The sequence below is a fragment of the Salvelinus sp. IW2-2015 genome, linkage group LG37 (assembly GCF_002910315.2).
Source record: "Salvelinus sp. IW2-2015 linkage group LG37, ASM291031v2, whole genome shotgun sequence".
Classification (NCBI taxonomy): Eukaryota; Metazoa; Chordata; class Actinopteri; order Salmoniformes; family Salmonidae; genus Salvelinus; species Salvelinus sp. IW2-2015.
Window position 1 is genome coordinate 8,451,804 of NC_036876.1, and position 19,291 is coordinate 8,471,094.

The 19,291-nt window shown below is 44.6% G+C and overlaps 1 long non-coding RNA gene across 1 annotated transcript; it reads right to left on the reverse strand.

The window, feature by feature from the left end:
• Positions 1-7,706: 7,706 nt before the first annotated feature.
• LOC111960001 (uncharacterized) lies at positions 7,707-14,443 on the reverse strand. Its single transcript, XR_002876751.2, has 3 exons — positions 14,103-14,443; positions 9,309-9,499; positions 7,707-9,098 (listed from the first exon to the last, which is right to left on the reverse strand). It is a non-coding gene; the product is annotated as an uncharacterized lncRNA (long non-coding RNA).
• Positions 14,444-19,291: the final 4,848 nt, after the last annotated feature.

The following is a 19,291-nucleotide window of genomic DNA, read 5'->3' on the forward strand; positions in this document are numbered from 1 at the left end:
GTGTGTGTGTGTGTGTGTGTGTGTGTGTGTGTGTGTAGAGAGAGAGAGAGAGAGAGGGTGTTTGTTCATTTATGTGTGTGTTTGCGTGTATCGGCACACGTGTGATTGTGAGCGCATGTGTGAGAACATGTGTCGCACAAGCTTATGTGTATTATGTACAGTGCATTCAGAAAGTATTCAGACCCCTTGACTTTTTCCACATTTTGTTATGTTACATTCTTATTCTAAAATTGGTTAAATAAATAAAAATTCTCATCAATCTACACAATACCCCATCATGAAAAAGCAAAAACAAGTTTTTAGAAATTGTTGTAAATGTATAAAAAATAAATTCAAAAGATATTTACATAAGTATTCAGAGCCTATGATATGAGACTCGAAATTTAGCTCAGGCGCATCGTGTTTCCATTGATCATCCTTCAGATGTTTCTACAACTTGAATATAGTCCACCTGTGGTAAATTCAATATATTGGACCTGATTTACAAAGGCACACACCTGTCTATATAAAGTCCCACAGTTGACAGTGCATGTTAGAGCAAAAACTAAGCCATGAGGTTGAAGGAATTGTCTGTAGAGATCCGAGACAGGATTGTGTCGAGGCACAGATCTGGGGAAGGGTACCAACAAAAAAAAGCGTTGAAGGTCCTTAAGAACACAGTGGCCTCCATCATTCTTAAGTGGAATAAGTTTGGAACCACCAAGACTCTTCCTAGAGCTGGTCACCTGGCAAAACGGACAAATCAAGGGAGAAGGGCCTTGGTCAGGGAGGTGATCAAGAACCCGATGGTCACTCTGACAGAGCTCCAGCATTTCTCTATGGTGATGGGAGAACCTTCCAGAAGGACAACCATCTTTGCAGCACTCCACCAATCAGGCCTTTATGGTAGTGGCCAGAGAGAAGCCACTCCTCAGTTAAAGGTCCGACAGCCCTCTTGGAGTTTGCCAAAGGGAACATAAAGAACTCTCAGATTATGAGAAACAAGATTCTCTGGTCTGATGAAAACAAGATTGAACTCTTTGCCCTGAATGCCAAGCGACACATCTGGAGGAAACCTGACACCATCCCTATGGTGAAGCATAGTGGTGGCAGCATCATGCTGTGGGGATGTTTTTCAGGGACAGGGACTGGGAGACTAGTCAGGATTGAGGGAAGGATGAACGGAGCAAAGTACAAAGATATCCTTGATGAAAACCTGCTCCAGAGCGCTCTGGACCTCAGACTGGGGTGAGTGTTCACCTTCCAACAGGACAACAACCCTAAGCACACAGCCAAGACAACACAGGAGTGGCTTCGGGACATTACATTATCTGGCAACAGCTCTGGTGGACATTCCTGCAGTAAGCATGCCTATTGCACGCTCCCTCAAAACTTATGTGGCATTCTGTTGTGTGACAAAATGGCACATTTTAGAGTGGCCTTTTATTGTCCCCAGCACAAGGTGCACCTATGTAATGATCATGTTTAATCAGCTTCTTGATATGCCACACCTGTCAGGTGGATGGATTATCTTAGCAATGGAGAAATACTCACTAACAGGGATGTAAACAAATTTGTGCACAACATTTGAGAGAAATAAGCTTTTTGTGCGCATGGAACATTTCTGGGATCTTTTATTTCAGCTCATGAAACATGGAACCAACACTTTACATGTTGTGTTTATATTTTTGTTCAGTATAGTAGACATTAAACATCTATAACCAAACTGGCTAATACTCGGTTGTTGACCGATGGTAGCTATAGCATGCCAGATGCTAATCTGAGTGCTACTACTAGCAGCAGTAAATCCAAATAATGGCCAACACAAACATTGGCCACCATGATATCCTGCAAGTTATATCGGCCAATAAAGATCAGGCAGTTTAGCAAAAATAAAGACATACCAAACAATTACATTTATCCTATTGGTTTTTATTTGCCCATTTATTTCTGCAAAACTTGCATTATTCTGTTGGAGTTGTTGTAGCTCTAGCTGTATGAGTGGGCCAGTTCGTTTTGCATGGCCTGGTGCACTTAGATAGCTGGCGATCTTAATTTTTTAAGTCAGTTGACTTGGAGCCTACAGAACTGCTTTTAGCTTCAGCTTTATGGCTTATCCACTCTTCCACTGTTTTAGAGCCATCGGAATCGTTTGGGACAAAGTGAGGCCCGCATATGACTGAAGTGCCAGGGGCTCCCCAGACCCAGTCTGCCCGAAGCCGGTACAACTTTTTTCACATCTTGACCAAACATGCATGKRGGTAAACAGTGCACTGCCACCACCACCACCACCAAGCCGTTCCTCTCTTGGCGTCAAAGCTGCAATGTATTGTTGGTATAGGAGTTTTTGATTAATGTAATTCCAATTGCGAAAATACAAGTGTATATTTATTTGTTTAATACACTTTTGTATACAGACTGTTTGATGAAATATCAGCAATCTACGTTGTTAGAGTTGTGGGACTATAAAATGCAAGCTGTTCTTTATTAAGAAGAAAAACCATCATCCTCAGCATCCCTCTCAAGTGTAGCAAGCTGCGGGCATTTATCTGTGTAGTCTAATGAAAATGTGTCGTTATTGGGCTTAATGAAAATTAAGTTGTTCATGAAGTGCTTGATTACGAGGGTTTAATGTTTAATGTACATACTTGAGATGAGCACACATAATCGTACACACCGCAGATGCCCAAACAGCACTCAAGCAATATTATGCATATTGATTTTGATCAGGACGAAACATATTCCCCAATGATAAATAGATACAGTATATACACTACCGTTCAAAAGATTGGGGTCATTTAGAAATGTCCTTCTTTTTGTCTATTAAAATAACATCAAATTGATCAGAAATACAGTGTAGACATTGTTAATGTTGTAAATGACTATTGTAGCTGGAAACGGAATATCTACATAGGCGTGCAGAAGCCCATTAACCCTTTTGCAATTATCTTAGCATGGCTGAAAACTGTTGTCCTGATTAATTAAAGAAGCGATAAAACTGGACTCCTTTAGACTAGTTGAGTATCTGGAGCATCAGCATTTGTGGGTTTGATTACAGGCTCAAAATGGCCAGAAACAAATAACTTTCTTCTGAAACTCGTCAGTCTATTCTTATTCTGAGAAATGAAGGCTATTCTATGCGAGAAATTGCCAAGAAACTATAGATCTCTTACAACACTGTGTACTACTCACAGAACTGGACCACCAAGTGCTGAAGCACATAGTGCGTAAAAATTGTCTGTCCTTGGTTGCAACACTCACTATCAAGTTCCTAACGGCCACTGGACGCAACGTCAGCACAAGAACTGTTCGTCGGAAGCTTCATGAAATGTGTTTCCAAGGCCAAGCAGCTGCACACATGCCAACGATCACCATGCGCAAAGCGTCGGCTGGAGTGGTGTAAAGCTCACCGCCGTTGGACTCTGTGCCAACTGTATAGTTTGGTGGAGGAGGAATAATGGTCTGGGGCTGTTTTTCATGGTCCGGGCTAGGCCCCTTAGTTCCAGTGAAGTGAAATCTTAACATTACAGCATAGAAGAGCCTCCCTTCACAGAACAGCACAAACCGGCTCTAACCAGAATAGAAAGAGGAGTGAGTCTTAGACAATTTTTAGGACCTTCCTCTGACACTGCCTGGCACCGCCCGGTGCTGGATGGCAGGAAGCTTTCCCCCGGTGATGTACTGGGCCGTACAAACTACCCTCTGTAGTGCCTTGCGGTCGGTAGCCAAGCGGTTGCCATACCAGGCAGTGATGTAACCCATCAGGATGCTCTCGATGGTGCAGCTGTAAAAGCTTTTGAGGATCTGAGGACCCATGCCAAATCTTTCCAGTCTCCTGAGGGGGAATAAGTTTCGTCGTGCCCTCTTCACGACGGTCTTGGTGTGCTTGGACCATATTAGTTTGTTGGTGAGGTGGACGCCAAGAAACTTGAAGCTCTCAACCTGCTCCACTACAGCCCTGTCGATGAGAATGGGGGCGTGCTCGGTCCTCCTTTTCCTGTAGTCCACAATCATCTTGTTTGTCTTGATCACGTTGAGGGAGAGGTTGTTGTCCTGGCACCACACGGTCAGGTCTCTGACCTCCTCCCTATAGGCTGTCTCATCGTTGTCAGTGATCAGGCCTACCACTGTTATGTCATCAGCAAACTTAATGATGGTGTTGGAGTCGTGCCTGGCCATGCAGTCATGACTGAACAGGGAATACAGGATGGGGCTGAGCACACACCCCTGAGGGACCCCCGTGTTGAGGATGTGTTGTTACCTACCCTTACCACCGTCAGGAAGTCCAGGTTCCAGTTGCAGAGGGATGTGTTCAGTCCCAGGGTCCTTAGTTTAGTGATGAGCTTCGAGGGCACGATGGTGTTGAATGCTAAGCTGTAGTCAATGAATAGCATTCCCACATAGGTGTTCCTTTTGTCCAGGTGTGAAAGGACAGTGTGGAGTGCAATAGAGATTGCATCATCTGTGGATCTGTTGGTGCGGTATGCAAATTGGAGTGGGTCTAGTGTTTCTGGGATAATGGTTTTGATGTGAGCCATGACCAGCCTTTCAATGCATTTCATGGTTACAGATGTGAGCGCTACCGGTCGTTAGTCATTTAAGCAGGTTACCTTAGTATTCTTGGGCACAGGCACTATGGTGGTCTGCTTGAAACATGTTGGTATTACAGACTCAGACAGTGAGAGGTTGAAAATGTCAGTGAAGACACTTGCAAGTTGGTCAGCGCATGAGCGTGATCACACAGTCGTCCAGAACAGCTGATGCTCTCATGCATGTTTCAGTGTTATTTGCCTCAAAGCGAGCCTAGAAGTTATTTAGCTCGTCTGGTACGCTTGTGTCACTGGGCACCACTCGGCTGTGCTTCCCTTTGTAGTCTGTAATAGTTTGCAAGCCCTGCCGCATCTGACAAGAGTCGGTGCCGGTGTAGTATGATTCGATCTTAGTCCTGTATTGATGCTTTGCCTGTTTGATGGTTCGTTGGAGGGCATAACAGGATTTCTTATAAGCTTCCGGGTTGGAGTCCCACTCCTTGAAAGCGGGAGCTCTACCCTTTAGCTCAGTGCAAATGTTGCCTGTAATCCATGGCTTCTGGTTGGGGTATGTACGTACAGTCACTGTGAGGATGACGTCCTCAATGCACTTATTGATAAAGCCAGTGACTGATGTGGTGTACTTCTCAATGCCCTCGGAAGAATCCCGGAACATATTCCAGTCTGTGCTAGCAAAGCTGTCCTGTAGTTTAGCATCTGCTTCATCTGACTACTTTTTTATAGACCGAGTCACTGGTGCTTCCTGCTTAAATTGTTTGCTTGTAAGCAGGAATCAGGAGGATAGAATTATGATCAGATTTGCCAAATGGGGGGCAAGAGAGAGCTTTGTACACGTGTCTATGTGTGGAGTAAAGGTGGTCTAGATTTTCCTCTGGTTGCACAGTTTCCCTACATTAAAGTCCCCCGCCACTAGGAGCGCCACCTCTGGATGAGCATTTTCCTTTTTGCTTATGGCGATATACAGCTCATTGAGCGTGGTTTTAGTGCCAGCATCTGTCTGTGTTGGTAAGTAGACAGCTACGAAAAATACAGATGAAAACTCTCTAGGTAGATAGTGTGGTCTACAGCTTATCATGAGATACTCTACCTCAGGCGAGCAAAACCTCGAGACTTCCTAAGATATTGTGCATCAGCTGTTGTTCACATACTGTACATGCATAGGCCCCCGCCCCGTGTCTTACCAGAGCCTGCTGTTCTGTCCTGCCGATGGAGTGTATAACCCGCCAGCTGTATGTTCTTAACTTCTTTGGGGTACGGGGCAGTATTTTCACATCCGGATGAAAAGGTTCCCAGAGTAAACTGCCTGTTACTCAGGCCCAGAGGCTAGGATATGCATATTATTAGTAGATTTGGATAGAAAACACTCTGAAGTTTCTAAAACTGTTTGATGATGTCTGTGAGTATAACAGAACTCATATGGCAGGCGAAAACCTGAGAAAAATCCAACCAGGAAGTGGGAAATCTGAGGTTTGTAGTTTTTCAAGTGATTGCCTTGAAAAACAGTGTAAATGGGGTCAGATTGCACTTCCTAAGGCTTCCACTAGATGTCAACAGACTTTGAACGTTGTTTCAGGCTTCTATTGTGAAAGGGGAGCGAATAAGAGCTGTTTCAACCAGGGGTCTGGCTGAAAGCCTTGAGTTGTTGATCGTGCGCGGCCATGAGCGCGAGCTCCGTTCCCTTTCATTTCTAATGATAAAGGAATTGTCCGTTTGGAATATCATTGAAGATTTATGATAAAAACATCATAAATATTGATTCTATACATTGTTTGACGTTTCTACAAACTGTCATGGAACTTTTTTGACTTTTCGTCTGGCCTTGTGCATTTGGATTACTGGACTAAACACGCAAACAAAAAGGAGGTATTTGGACAAAGATGAACTTTATCGAACAAAACAAACATTTATTGTCAAACATGGAGACCTGGGAGTGCCATCAGATGAAGATCATCAAAGGTAAGTGATTAATTTTAATGCTATTTCTGACTTTTGTGACACCTCTCCTTGGTTGGAAAATGGCTTTATGGTTTTCTGTGGCTAGGCGCAGACCTAACATAATAGCATGGTGTGCTTTTGCCGTAAAGCCTTTTTGAAATCTGACACAGCGGTTGCATTAAGGAGAAGTTTATCTTTAATCGTATGTATAACACTTGTATCTTAGATCAATGTTTATGATGAGTATTTCTGTAATTTGATGTGGCTCTCTGCACTTTCACCGGATGTTTGTTTGAGACAATGCATTTCTGAACATAACGCGCCAATTTCAAATGAGGTTTTTGGACATAAAGATTAACTTTATTGAACAAAACACACATTTATTGTCTAACATGGAGTCCTGGGAGTGCCATCCGGTGAAGATCATCAAAGGTTAGTGATTAATTTTAACGCTATTTCTGTCTTTTGTGACACCTCTCCTTCTTTGGAAAATGGCTGTATGGTTTTCTGTGTCTAGGCGCTGACCTAACATAATCGCATGGTGTGCTTTTGCCGTAAAGCCTTTTTGAAATCAGACATTGTGGCTCGATTAACAAGAAGTTTATCTTTAAAATGGTGTATAATACTTGTATGTTTGAGGAATTTTAATTATGAGATTTCTGTTGTTTGAATTTGGAGCCCTGCACTTTCACTGGATGTTGGTGAGGTGGGACGGTAGCATCCCACGTACCCTAGTTAATGTCGTTGTTCAGCAAAGACTCTGTGAAACATAAGATATTGCAGCTTTTAATGTCCCGTTGGTAGGATATACGTGCTTTCAGGTAGTCCCATTTATTTTCCAGCGATTGAACATTAACTAGCAAGACGGAAGGCAAGGGCAGATTAGCCACTCGTCACCTGATCCTCGCAAAAATCCTTGCAGCTCTAGCTGGGCAGAAATTTGACGAACTGACTTGTTGGAAAGGTGTTATTCTATGACGGTACCACTTTGAAATCACTGAGCTCTTCAGTGAAGCCATTCTACTGCCAATGTTTGTCTATGGAGACTGTCTATACACCTGTCAACAACGTGTGTGGCTGAGATATCCGAATCGACTCATTTGAAGGGGTTGTCAACATACTTTTGTATATATAGCGTATAATGTGCCTTGCAAAAGTATTCAGACCCCTTGGATTTCTTCACATTTTATTGTGTTATAAAGTGGAATTAAAATGGATTTAATAGATTTTTTGGGTCAATAATGTACACAAAATAATATGTCAGTGGAGGTAAAATTTGATAAAAAATATATAACTAAAATAGACGTTGCATAAGTATGCAGCCACTTTGTTTTGGCCAGCCGAAATTAGTTCAGGAGTAAAATGTGGCTTAACAAATCACATAAGTTACATGGACTCACTTTGTGTGAAATAATAGGGGTTAACCCTTCCTTTGTCCCGCATACATACACTTAAGTTCCAAAGTTTGGGGTTACTTAGAAATGTCCATGATTTTGAAAGAAAAGCACATTTTTGTCCATTAAAATAACATCAAATTGATCAGAAATACAGTGTATTTGTATTTATTATGCCAAAGCAGCAGCTACTCTTCCTGGGGTCCAGCAAAATTAAGGCAGTTTATACAATTTTAAAAGCATTACAATACATTCACAGATTTCACAACACACTGTGTGTCCTCAGGCCCCTACTCCACCACTACCACATATCTACAGTACTAAATACATGTGTGTTTGTGTGTATGCATGTGTCTGTGCTAATCTTTGTGTTGCTTCACAGTCCCCGCTGTTCCATAAGGTGTTTTTTTATCTGTTGTTTAAATCTAATTTTACTGCTGGCATGAGTTACTTGATGTGGAATAGAGTTCCATGTAGTCATGGCTCTATGTAGTACTGTGTGCCTCCCATAGTCTGTTCTGGACATGGGGACTGTGAAGAGACCTCTTATGGCATGTCTTGCGGGGTATGCATGGGTGTCCGTGCTGTGTGCCTGTAGTTTAGACAGACAGCTCAGTGCATTCAACATGTCAATACCTCTCATAAATAAAAGTAGTGATGAAGTCAATCTCTCCTCCACTTTCAGCCAGGAGAGATCGACATGCATATTATTAATATTATCTCTCTGTGCCGCCCTGTTCTGAGCCAATTGCAATTTCCCTAAGTCCTTTTTTGTGGCACCTGACCACAAGACTGAACAGTAGTCAAGGTGCAACAAAACTAGGGCCTGTAGGACCTGCCTTGTTGATAGTGTTGTTAAGGCAGAGCATCAATTTATTATAGCATCGATTTATTTATTCTCCCCATCTTACTGCATCAATATTTTTTGACCATGACAGTTTACAATCTAGGGCTACTCCAAGTAGTTTAGTAATCTCAACTTGCACAATTTCTATAACGGCACAAGGCAAGACCCAAATGCACACAGGAGGCAGATGGTTGAGCTCCGATATTTATTATACCAAAAGAGGTAGGCAAAAGGCAGGTTGGGGACAGGCGAGAGTTCATTAACCAGGTCAGAGTCCAAACAGTACAAGGGGATAGGCTGGCTCGAGGTCAGACCAGGTAGAGTGGTCAGGCAGGCGGATTTGGTGTCAGGACAGGCAAGGGTCAAAACCAGGAGGTCTAGGAAAAACAGAGACTGGGAAAAATAGGAGCAAGTAGAAACGCTAGTTGACTTGGCAAAACAAGATGAACTGGCACAGAGAGACAGGAAACACAGGGATAAATACACCGGGGACTAATGGGGAAAACAGGAGAAACCTGGAGGGGGGTGGAGACAATCACAAAGAAACAGATCAGGGCGTGACAGTATCCCCCTTCCTCTAAGGATGCCTACATGGGCGCATACCTGGCTGACCGGGATGTCGGCGGTGAAAGTCGGTGCAGGATGTCTCTAGTGGGAACCCAGCACCTGTCCTCCGGGCCATAACTCTCCCAGTCAACCAGATACTGGAAACCCCTGCCCTGTGGTCGAACACCCAGGATGCGTTTCACAGTGTATGCCGGATGGCCATCGTTGACACGGTGGGAGGGATGGTCCTGGAGACAGAAGACAAAGGCCTGTGAGACACGGGCTTAATCCTAGACACATGGAAAGTCGGGTGAATACGGATGGTACGGGGTAACACAAGATGGACAGCAGTGGAACTAAGGACCCTAGAGATGGAAAAAGGACCAATGAAATGGGGGAACAGTTTGCGGGACTCCACCCAAAAGGGCAGGTCCCGAGTGGAAAGCCATACCCTCTGCCCAATGCGGTAGCGAGGAGCTGGAGTCCGGTGGCGGTCCGCTTGACAACGATACTTGGAGTTGGTCTTGAGAAGTGCTGGCCGAGCTCTTCTCCAGGTACATCGACAGACAAATATCTGGGCTGAGGGTACGTTGACCTCCTGCTCTTGTTCTGGGAACAGTGGAGGTTGATACCCCATAGAGCACTCAAAAGGGGAGAGTCCCATGGCTGAACAGGGAAGGGTGTTCCAGGCATGCTCCACCCAGACCACTTGTCGGCTCCAGGTATTGGGGTTGGTTGAGACCAGGCATCTTAGGGTGGTTTCTAGGTCCTGGTTAGCTCGCTCCGACTGGCCGTTGGATTGGGGATGGAATCTGGAGGACAGGCTGGCCAATGACCCAATAAGGGTGCAGAACGCCTTCCAGAACTGAGACGAGAACTGTAGACCCCGGTCGGAGACCATGTCCACCGGGAGTCCATGCTGACGTGCTGGACCATAAGCTGGGCCGTCTCCTTGGCAGAGGGTAGTTTGGGGAGAGGGATGAAATAGGCGGCCTTGGAGAACCGGTCCACTACCATCAGAATGACAGTGTTGCCATCAAACGTAGGTAGCCCAGTGACAAAGTCCAGAGAGATATGGGAACAGGGACGATGAGGGACAGGTAGTGGCTGAAGGAGGCCAGAAGGAGCTTGCCGTGGAGTCTTGTATTGAGCACACACTGTGCACGTGGCGACGAAGGCAGAGATGTCAGAAACCATTGTGGGCCACCAGAAACACTGTCGGAGGAAGGCTAGGGTACGACAGGAACCTGGATGACAGGTCTGCCTGGAGGAATGAGCCTATTCCAGGACGTGGGACCGGACTGAGTTAGGGACAAAAAAAAACGGTTAGCCGGGCCCCTTTCAGGTTCAGGCTGGAAACGTTGTGCCTTGCGGACCAATGTTTCAATACCCCAATCCACTGAAGCCGCAAGGCATGAGGTAGGGAGAATGGTTTCGGAGACCAAGGGTGTGGCAGAGGAACTGTATAGGCGGGAGAGGGTATCAGGCTTCACATTTTTGGACCCTGGGCGGTAGGAAATGGTGAAGTTAAATCTTGTAAACAATAAAGTCCACAGGGCCTGCCTGGAGTTTATGCGCTTGGCTGTACGGAGATATTCCAAATGTTTATGGTCGGTCCAAACCAAGAATGGCTGTTCTGCTGCTTCCAGCAAGTGCCTCCACTCTTTCAGCACCATCTTGACCGCCAGGAGTTCTTGGTTGCCTATGTCGTAGTTCCTCTCTGCAGGATTGAGATTATGGGACAGGAAGGCACAGGGATGGAACTTCTGGTCCTGGGCAGATCGCTGGGACAGGATGGCCCCCACTCCAACATCAGAAGCATCAACCTCTACCACAAATTGACGGGACGGATCTGGATGGACGAGGATAGGTGCTGTGGTGAACCGATGCTTCAGGTCCACGAAGGCTCTGTCAGCCGCTGGAGACCATGTGAACGGTACCTTGGGAGAGGTGAGTGCAGAGAGGGGGGCCGACAGGGTGCTGTAGCCCCTCACTTCTGCCATGAATTCCTCCAGGCTATGGCACACAGCAGACTGCTGCTCCCACACAGCTGTTGCCCAGGAGAGCGCCCTTCCGGACATTAGCGTGATTAAATACTCTATCTTCGATCGGTCCGACGGGAACAAAGAGGGCTGGAGTTTGAAAATGAGGGAGCACTGGGAAAGGAACGCCCGGCATGTACCAGGATTGCCTGCATAACGCTCCAGAGGAGATAAGCCGGGTTCGAGGAGCCGGGGTAGGTTGAACAAATCCACTAGTAGTAGAAAGGTTACTGGGTGGTTGGGAGGTCTCAGAGGTGGCGGGCTGCCTATGAGCTAACTCACTGATTTGCTCAATTATAGCTTTGAACCCTTGGTCGTGGTGTTCCGTCAGGGAACGAAGCCCTTCCAAAAGGTCTAGCAGTAGCTCCTCATGCCTCCCAATGGTGGCTCCCTGTAGGTAGACAGCGTGACGGAGCTGGTCCCGGTCTGCTGGGTCTGTCATGGCCTGTTCGTACTATAAGGGCACAAGGCGAGACCCAAATACAGACACAAGAGGCTCCTGCGTTTCTCCTTGCTCCTATACAACCAGCATTTCTCCTTGCTCCTATTTTTCCCAGTCTCTGTTTTTCCTAGCCCTGCCTATCCTGACGCCAAATCCGCCTGCCTGTTCTGACCTCGAGCCTGCCTATCCCCTGGTACTGTTTGGACTCTGACCTGGTTTATGAACTCTCGTCTGTCCCCGGCCTGCCTTTTGCCTACCCCTTTTGGTATAATAAGTATCGGAGCTCAACCTTCTAGGCAGAGTTCCTCTGTCCAGTGTCTGTGTTCTTTTGCCCAACTTAATCTTTTCTTTTGATTGATCAGTCTGAGATATGGCTTTTTCTTTGCAACTCTGACTAGAAGGTCAGCATCCCGGAGTTGCCTCTTCACTGTTGACGTTGAGACTGGTGGTTTGCGGGTACTATTTAATGAAGCTGCCAGTTGAGGATTTGTAAAGCGTCTGTTTCTCAAACTAGACACTCTTGCTCAGTTGTGCACCGGGTCCTCCCACTCCTCTTTCTATTCTGGTTAGAGCCAGTTTGCGCTGCTCTGTGAAGGGAATAGTACACAGCGTTGTATGAGATCTTCAGTTTCTTGGCAATTTCTTGCGTGGAATAGCCTTCATTTCTCAGAACAAGAATAGACTGACGAGTTTCAGAAGAAAGGTCTTTGTGTATGGCCATTTTGAGCCTGTAATCAAACCCACAAATGCTGATGCTCCAGATACTCAACTAGTCTAAAGAAGCCCAATTTTATCAGAACAACGGTTTTCAACTGTGCTAACATAATTGCAAAAGGGTTTTCTAATGATTAATTAGCCTTTTAAAATGATAAACTTGGATTAGCGAAAACAACGTGCCATTGGAACACAGGAGTGATGGTTGCTGATAATAGTCCTCTGCACGCCTATGTAGATATTCCATTAAAAAATCAGCCGTTTCCAGCTACAATAGTCATTTACAACGTTAACAATGTCTACACTGTATATCTGATCAATTTGATGTCATTTTAAATGGACAAAAAATGTGACCCCAAACTTTTGAACGGTAGTGTACATCTATAAGGTCCCTCAGTCAAGTATTGAATTTCAAGCACATATTTAACTACAAAGACCTTTTCGAAAGCCTCATAAAGAAGGGCAGTGATTGGTTGATGGGTAACAATAGCAAATCAGACATTGAATATCTCTTTAAGCATGGTCAAGTTAACAATGATGCTGTGGAGTAAATATAAAACCACCCAGACACATCAAAGATTCAGCCGTCCTTCTGAACCATTGGGGATTTTAAAACAGCTAACAGTTCAATGTCTGCGATGGTAGAAAATTGAGGATGGATCAACAACATTGTAGTTACTCCACAATAATGACTGAAATGACAGAGTGAAAAGAAGAATACAAAAAAAAAAACGTGCATCTTGGATGCAACAAGGCACTGAAGTAATACTGCAAACAAAACACAGTAAAGGAATATACTTTTTGGTCTAAATGCAAAGCCTTGTGTTTAGGGCAAATCCAACACAACACGTCACTGCCTCTCACTGAGTGACTGTCTCTTTATTTTCAAGCATGGTGGTGGCTGCATCATGGTATGGGTATGCTTGACATTGGCAAATTCTGTGGTTTTCAGGATGAAAAGAAACGGGATGGAGCTAAGCACAGTCAAAATCCTAGAGGAGAACCTGCTTCAGTGTGCTTTACACCAGAGACTGTGAGAGGAATTCACCTTTCAGTAGCACAATAACCTACAACACAAGGCCAAATCTACGCTGGAGTTGCTTACCAAGAAGACAGTGAATGTTCCTGAGTGGCCAAGTTAGTTGCAACTTAAATTAGCTTGAAAATCTATGGCAAGAGCTTGAAGAATTTAGAAAAGATAAATGGGCAAATATTGCACAATCCAGGTGTGCAAAACTCTTACAGACATACCCAAGAAGACGCACAGCTGTAATCGATGCCAAAGGTGTTTCTAACATGTATTGACTCAGGGAGCTGAATATACTTATACAGTATTTTAGTTATTTAATTTTTATTAATGAAAGAAAACATATAGAAATGTTTGCACATTGTTCACCAAAAAAATCACAATTAAATCTATTTTAATCCCACTTTGTGGCTAGTATATTAGACATTTTTAAAGACTATCACAATGTCTGAAAGACACTGTTTGGAAAGATTAGTGTGATGTAAGCCTGATCAATTGACTAAGAAACAAGTCATGGCTACTCGTAATCAAATGTAAAATAATCAAACGTTAATCATTCTTTTTGTTACCATTCCAGAGGAGAATACAATAACCTACATTTTGGAGGGAAACAGTAGCATACTCACAACTGTCCAGTTAAGAAGCCTCCTTGCCTCTCTACTGCTCACAACACTTCACTCAACAGTCATCTATCGAAAGAATGGAGGAAGCTGCTAGAAGCTGTTTACACGCAAGCAGGCAGTGTGTGGGGGGATTACGCCAGCCCCTAACATACAAGCTCACTGCCATGGTCTTTTTATACAAGTGTCAAAGATAAGGTTACATTCTTTGCACGCGTATCAAATGTCAGCGCTGGAAAAAGTTGAACCCAGTGAACGATGATTGAAGGGTAGAGTATTAGAGTGACGGTTGTGTTCCAGAGGATAAGCTCCTTTTGTTGTGGTGCTGCTGCAAATTATGCAAATTGTGCAAATGAATGTTGAATGAAGGAGGACGCAGAAGGAGAGCTGTGTGTCATTGCACTTTTCCCTCATAGTCACTTGCTCATGCTTAAAACAAACACACACACACACACACACACACACACACACACACACATGCACGTCTCACATGTGTGTGCACATGGACACACAGATACAGAGACAAACACACGCACAGACCACACACAAAGCAAAGTTACTTGAGGGGGAAGACTGGAAAAGTTCCCTGGTTATTAAGTCTTTAAAGCTTGCAGCCTTCAGAGCCATTTGCAAAAACTCGTTCTTTATATGTTACTTTTCACTCATGTACCCCTGTGTTTTACCTACAACCATGACAGAGAGGCTGCAAGTGGCAGCAGCCGGGGAATGGTTTCCTAGGAGATGGCGAAAGCAGCACTTGTGGATGTACTAGTGGTTCAATGTGTTATGCCCCATTTCTACACTGAAGTGTCAGCCACCGACTTCTCAGCTCGGCTCTATGTCGACTGCATGATGACAGTGTAACACACTGTAATGATTTAAATGGCATTCTAGCATGGAAATGTAAAGAGTTTGATGTAAAATTTTGACTTGTGCCTTGCAAGGAAATGTGGTAATCGTCCAGCACTTGTTACCACAAGATCCCCAATTACTGAGTAATGATGACTCTATAGGGAAATTAATACACACGTAAGCTAGTCTGAGATATCATCAGACTCCTTTTGTGGTAGACTGCAGTTCAACGGAAAATATCATCAGATCTCATTGAATCCCATCTAACTCACTAGTCAACAATATTGTGTGGTGGAAGTCTGAACGAAGCTATATTTTCCTGAAGAGTTGTGAAATTCTCAAAGGGAATCCTAGTGGCCAGATTATTTTGATATGGATATGATATTTACTGTAACTGTTAGGTCAGTGCACGTCTACTCCCGCTCCTCCCCTCCGCCGTTTGACGTCGCCGGTATAATAACCACCGGTCCTGGGCTCCGTCATTACGCACACCTGGCATCCATCATTACGCACACCTGCAGATCATTAGGATACTGACCTGGACTCCATTACCTTCCTGATTACCTCCCCTTTATCTATCACTCCCTTAGGTTCCTTCCTCAGTTGGTTTTGTTCCTGTATTCATGCCTTATCGCCACTGTTATGCTGTCTCATTTCATTTTTGTTGTTTTATTAAACGTTTCACCTGCTTCTCGACTACAGAATACCAACTCAAACTATGGAAGCAGCAGGAAATTTGAATATCTTTGACGGACAATGAACAGGGTTAGCTTCTACGTCAACACCATGACCAGCTGGCACAACTGGGGACGGCTATGGAGAAGGTTCTTCGCAGATTGCAACATCTCGAACACACCCGGGAGGCATTGCCTTCAACCAGCGGAGAATACCCTACAACCATTCGAGCCAGCACAACAGCCCATTCAGCAACCCGCTCAGGTCAGCGATACCCGTTTATCCCTCCCGGATAAATATGACGGTACTCCATCCAAATGCCATGGCTTCCTACTTCAGTGGTCCCTCTACTTTACACACCAACAAACTCACCTTGGACGCACTCATGCGATGGCCATCCTTCCCGATAACCTAGTTTGGGAGCCTACTCTCAGCGCTTCTCTCCTTCCCTCAGTGAACACTCGGAATCAGAGCCTGAAACGTAGAGGTAGGGGTCATGCCTCCCCGTGGCAGAGTGTCACAGACGGATACAGCTGGGGCTCTGTCTGTACTGTGGACAAAGGGGTATTTTTAGTAAAGTTTATGATGAGTTCTTTGATTAGATTAGGTGACTGTCCAAAATATCTCCGGAGAATTTTGTGCAGTTTGGCTATGTATTCACATTGTAAAACCAGGATTTGTAGCTCTAAATATGCACATTTTCGAACAAAACATATATGTATTGTGTAACATGATGTTATAGGACTGTCATATGATGAAGTTTGTCAAGGTTAGTGAATAATTTAATATCTTTTGCTGGTTTTTGCAATCGCTACATTTTGCTGCTGATAAATGCGTTTGTGTGGTTGGCTATTGTGGTAAGCTAATATAATGCTATATTGTGTTTTCGCTGTAAAACACTTAAAAAATCTGAAATATTGGCTGGATTCACAAGATGTTTATCTTTCATTTACTGTACACCATGTATTTTTCATAAATGTTTTATGATGAGTATTTAGGTATTTCACGTTGCTCTCTGTAATTATTCCGGCTGCTTTGGTGATATTTTTTATGGTAGCTGCAATGTAAAACTATGATTTATACCTCAAATATGCACATTTTCGAACAAAACATAGATTTATTGTATAATATGTTATAAAACTGTCATCTGATGAAGTTGTTTCTTGGTTAGTGACTAATTATATCTCTATTTGGTCGGTTTTGTGATAGATACCTATGCGGTAAAAAAATTGTGAAAATATGCGGTTGAGTCTTTTGCTATTGTGGTTAGCTAATAGAAATACATAGTGTTTTCGCTGTAAAAATCGGAAATGATGGCTGGATTCACAAGATGTGTATCTTTCATTTGGTGTCTTGGACTTGTGATTTCATGATATTTATATGCTAGTATTTACTTGTGGCGCTATGCTAGGCTATGCTAGTCAGCTTTTTTACTGATGAGGATGCTCCCGGATCCGGGATGGTGACCAAGTAGAAGTTAACAAGATGTTTTTCTTTCATTTGCTGTACTGGACTTGTTAATGTGTGAAAGTTACATATTTAAAAAAATATATTTTTGAATTTCCCACACTGCCTTTTCAGCGGAATGTTGTCGAGGGGTTCCGCTAGCGGAACGCCTGCGCTAGAAAGGTTAAGGGACGTTTCACCTCCGCCCCATCGTTCAAACATCCAGATCCCACAACATACTTTGTGGTGGAAGTGGACGCTTCAGAGGTAGGCGTGGGGGCAGTTTGTCTCAACGACAGGGTAATCCGCAGAAATTGTACCCCTGTGCTTTTTACTCTAAAACTGTCCCCTTCAGATAGGAATTACAGAGCTCCTGGCGGTGAGGTTGGCATTAGAGTAGTGGAGACACTGGCGGGAGGGCGCCAAGGAGCCATTCGTCATTCTCACCGACCATCGGAATCTGGAGTACATAAGGACAGCGAGGAGGCTAAATCCGCACCAAGCGAGGTGGTCCCTTTTCTTCACAAGGTTTGACTTCACACTCACCTATCGCCCAGATTCAAAGAACACCAAGGCCGATGTCCCGTCTCTAAGATTCAGGAGAAGGTCCTGTCCAGAATGCMTCTATAATCCCATCCTGCTGAGCTGTAGCTCCTGTTGTCTGGAACGTAGATGCGGACATCTGCCAGGCTCTAGAGAGGGAGGCCGCACCCACTGTCCTCCCGAGTGCATTTACGTTCCCACAGGGATAAGGGACCGGCTGCTGACCTGGTTGCACACAGCTGTCATCGCTGGACATCCAGGTAGTTCTCACACTACCCAATCCATCTCTGGGAAATACTGGTGGCCCACCTTAGCGCAGGATGTCACTCGCTACGTCAACTCCTGTCCCGTATGTACCCAAACCAAATCCCCCCCAGAATGCTCCAGCAGGGAAGCTCCTCCCCATTCCCGTGCTTCAGCGACTCTAGTTACATCTATCAATTGACTTTATAACTGATCTCCCCTCCTCTGATGGTTTCACCACCATTTTGGTGGTTGTGGATAGATTTTCAAAGTCATGTCGATTAATCCCTCTTTCTGATCTCCTATATCTTAAGGTTTTCAGGCGGCCCTGGCCCTGTGGACTCCGGGCCAGACTGAAGCTCCTGCGGTGGATAAGTAGTTCCGGCGAGCAGAAGAGGTGTGGAGCAACGCTCACGTGAGACTCCAGTACGCCATCCACCGGCAAAATGAGCAGGCAAACCGCCACTGCAGTGCGACCCCGTGTTCCACCCGGGGATCGTATCTGGCTTTCTACCAGGAACCTCCCTCTCCGCCTGCCCTGCAAGAAACTGAGCCCCCGTTTGTGGAGCCGTTCAAGGTTCTCCGGAGGGTCAATGAGGTGATGTAGGTTGCAGCTTCCTAGTCACTATCGTATCTCACCTTCTTTTCATGTCTCCCTTCTCAGGCCGGTGGTTCCTGGTCCCCTAGCTGATGCTGTCCCCCCTTCCTCTCTTTTAGATTAATGGTGGATAAGGGTGGGGCAGTCAATGTCCCTTCTATTGGGACTCAAAGATATAGAGCTATGTAGGTTAAAGCGTGAATTATCAGAGTGCTGGGCTGAGCAATGTCAACAGAGCTCAGTCGTGAACATTTTTGCAAGTGGTTTTTCAAAAGACTGTCTACAGGGTCAAAGTGCTAATACGCAAACACTGTCTGACCTCTTTGAGAGAAAAGGAGGGAAATGATTAACGGTCGAGAGAGAATCAAACATTGCTCCACCAGTCCCAGAGAGAAAAAGTTAAAGGAAAGATTCACCCATTTTGAGTGTTATATTGTTTTTGTGCATCTCTGAGCGACGTTCTATCGATTCCCGGGTTTAATGTTGTGTATCTGAGCTATTGTTGTTCAAGCAGGCAGAAATTCATCCATATGACGCAGCATTGCGATAAAGCCACTCTCCTACACTAGAAGTTAATAGGAATACAACTTTTAGCACGCAAAAATGTCTATCATACATGTCAGATTTGAATACTGGCCGATATCAAAGTCAGAGGTTGCCTTCTCTCGAATGAGCTATTGATCATATTTTTGCAATATTTCTAACTCAAGAAATGTGTAATTTATCAGAGGGTCCAACAAATTTATCCTATTTGTCTGCCTCTTCAGTCCAAGGTGCATTGCATGGCCGTTGCGCATGTCAGAGTCCACTCTGCGAGGCACATTGATCTGCAAGTTAA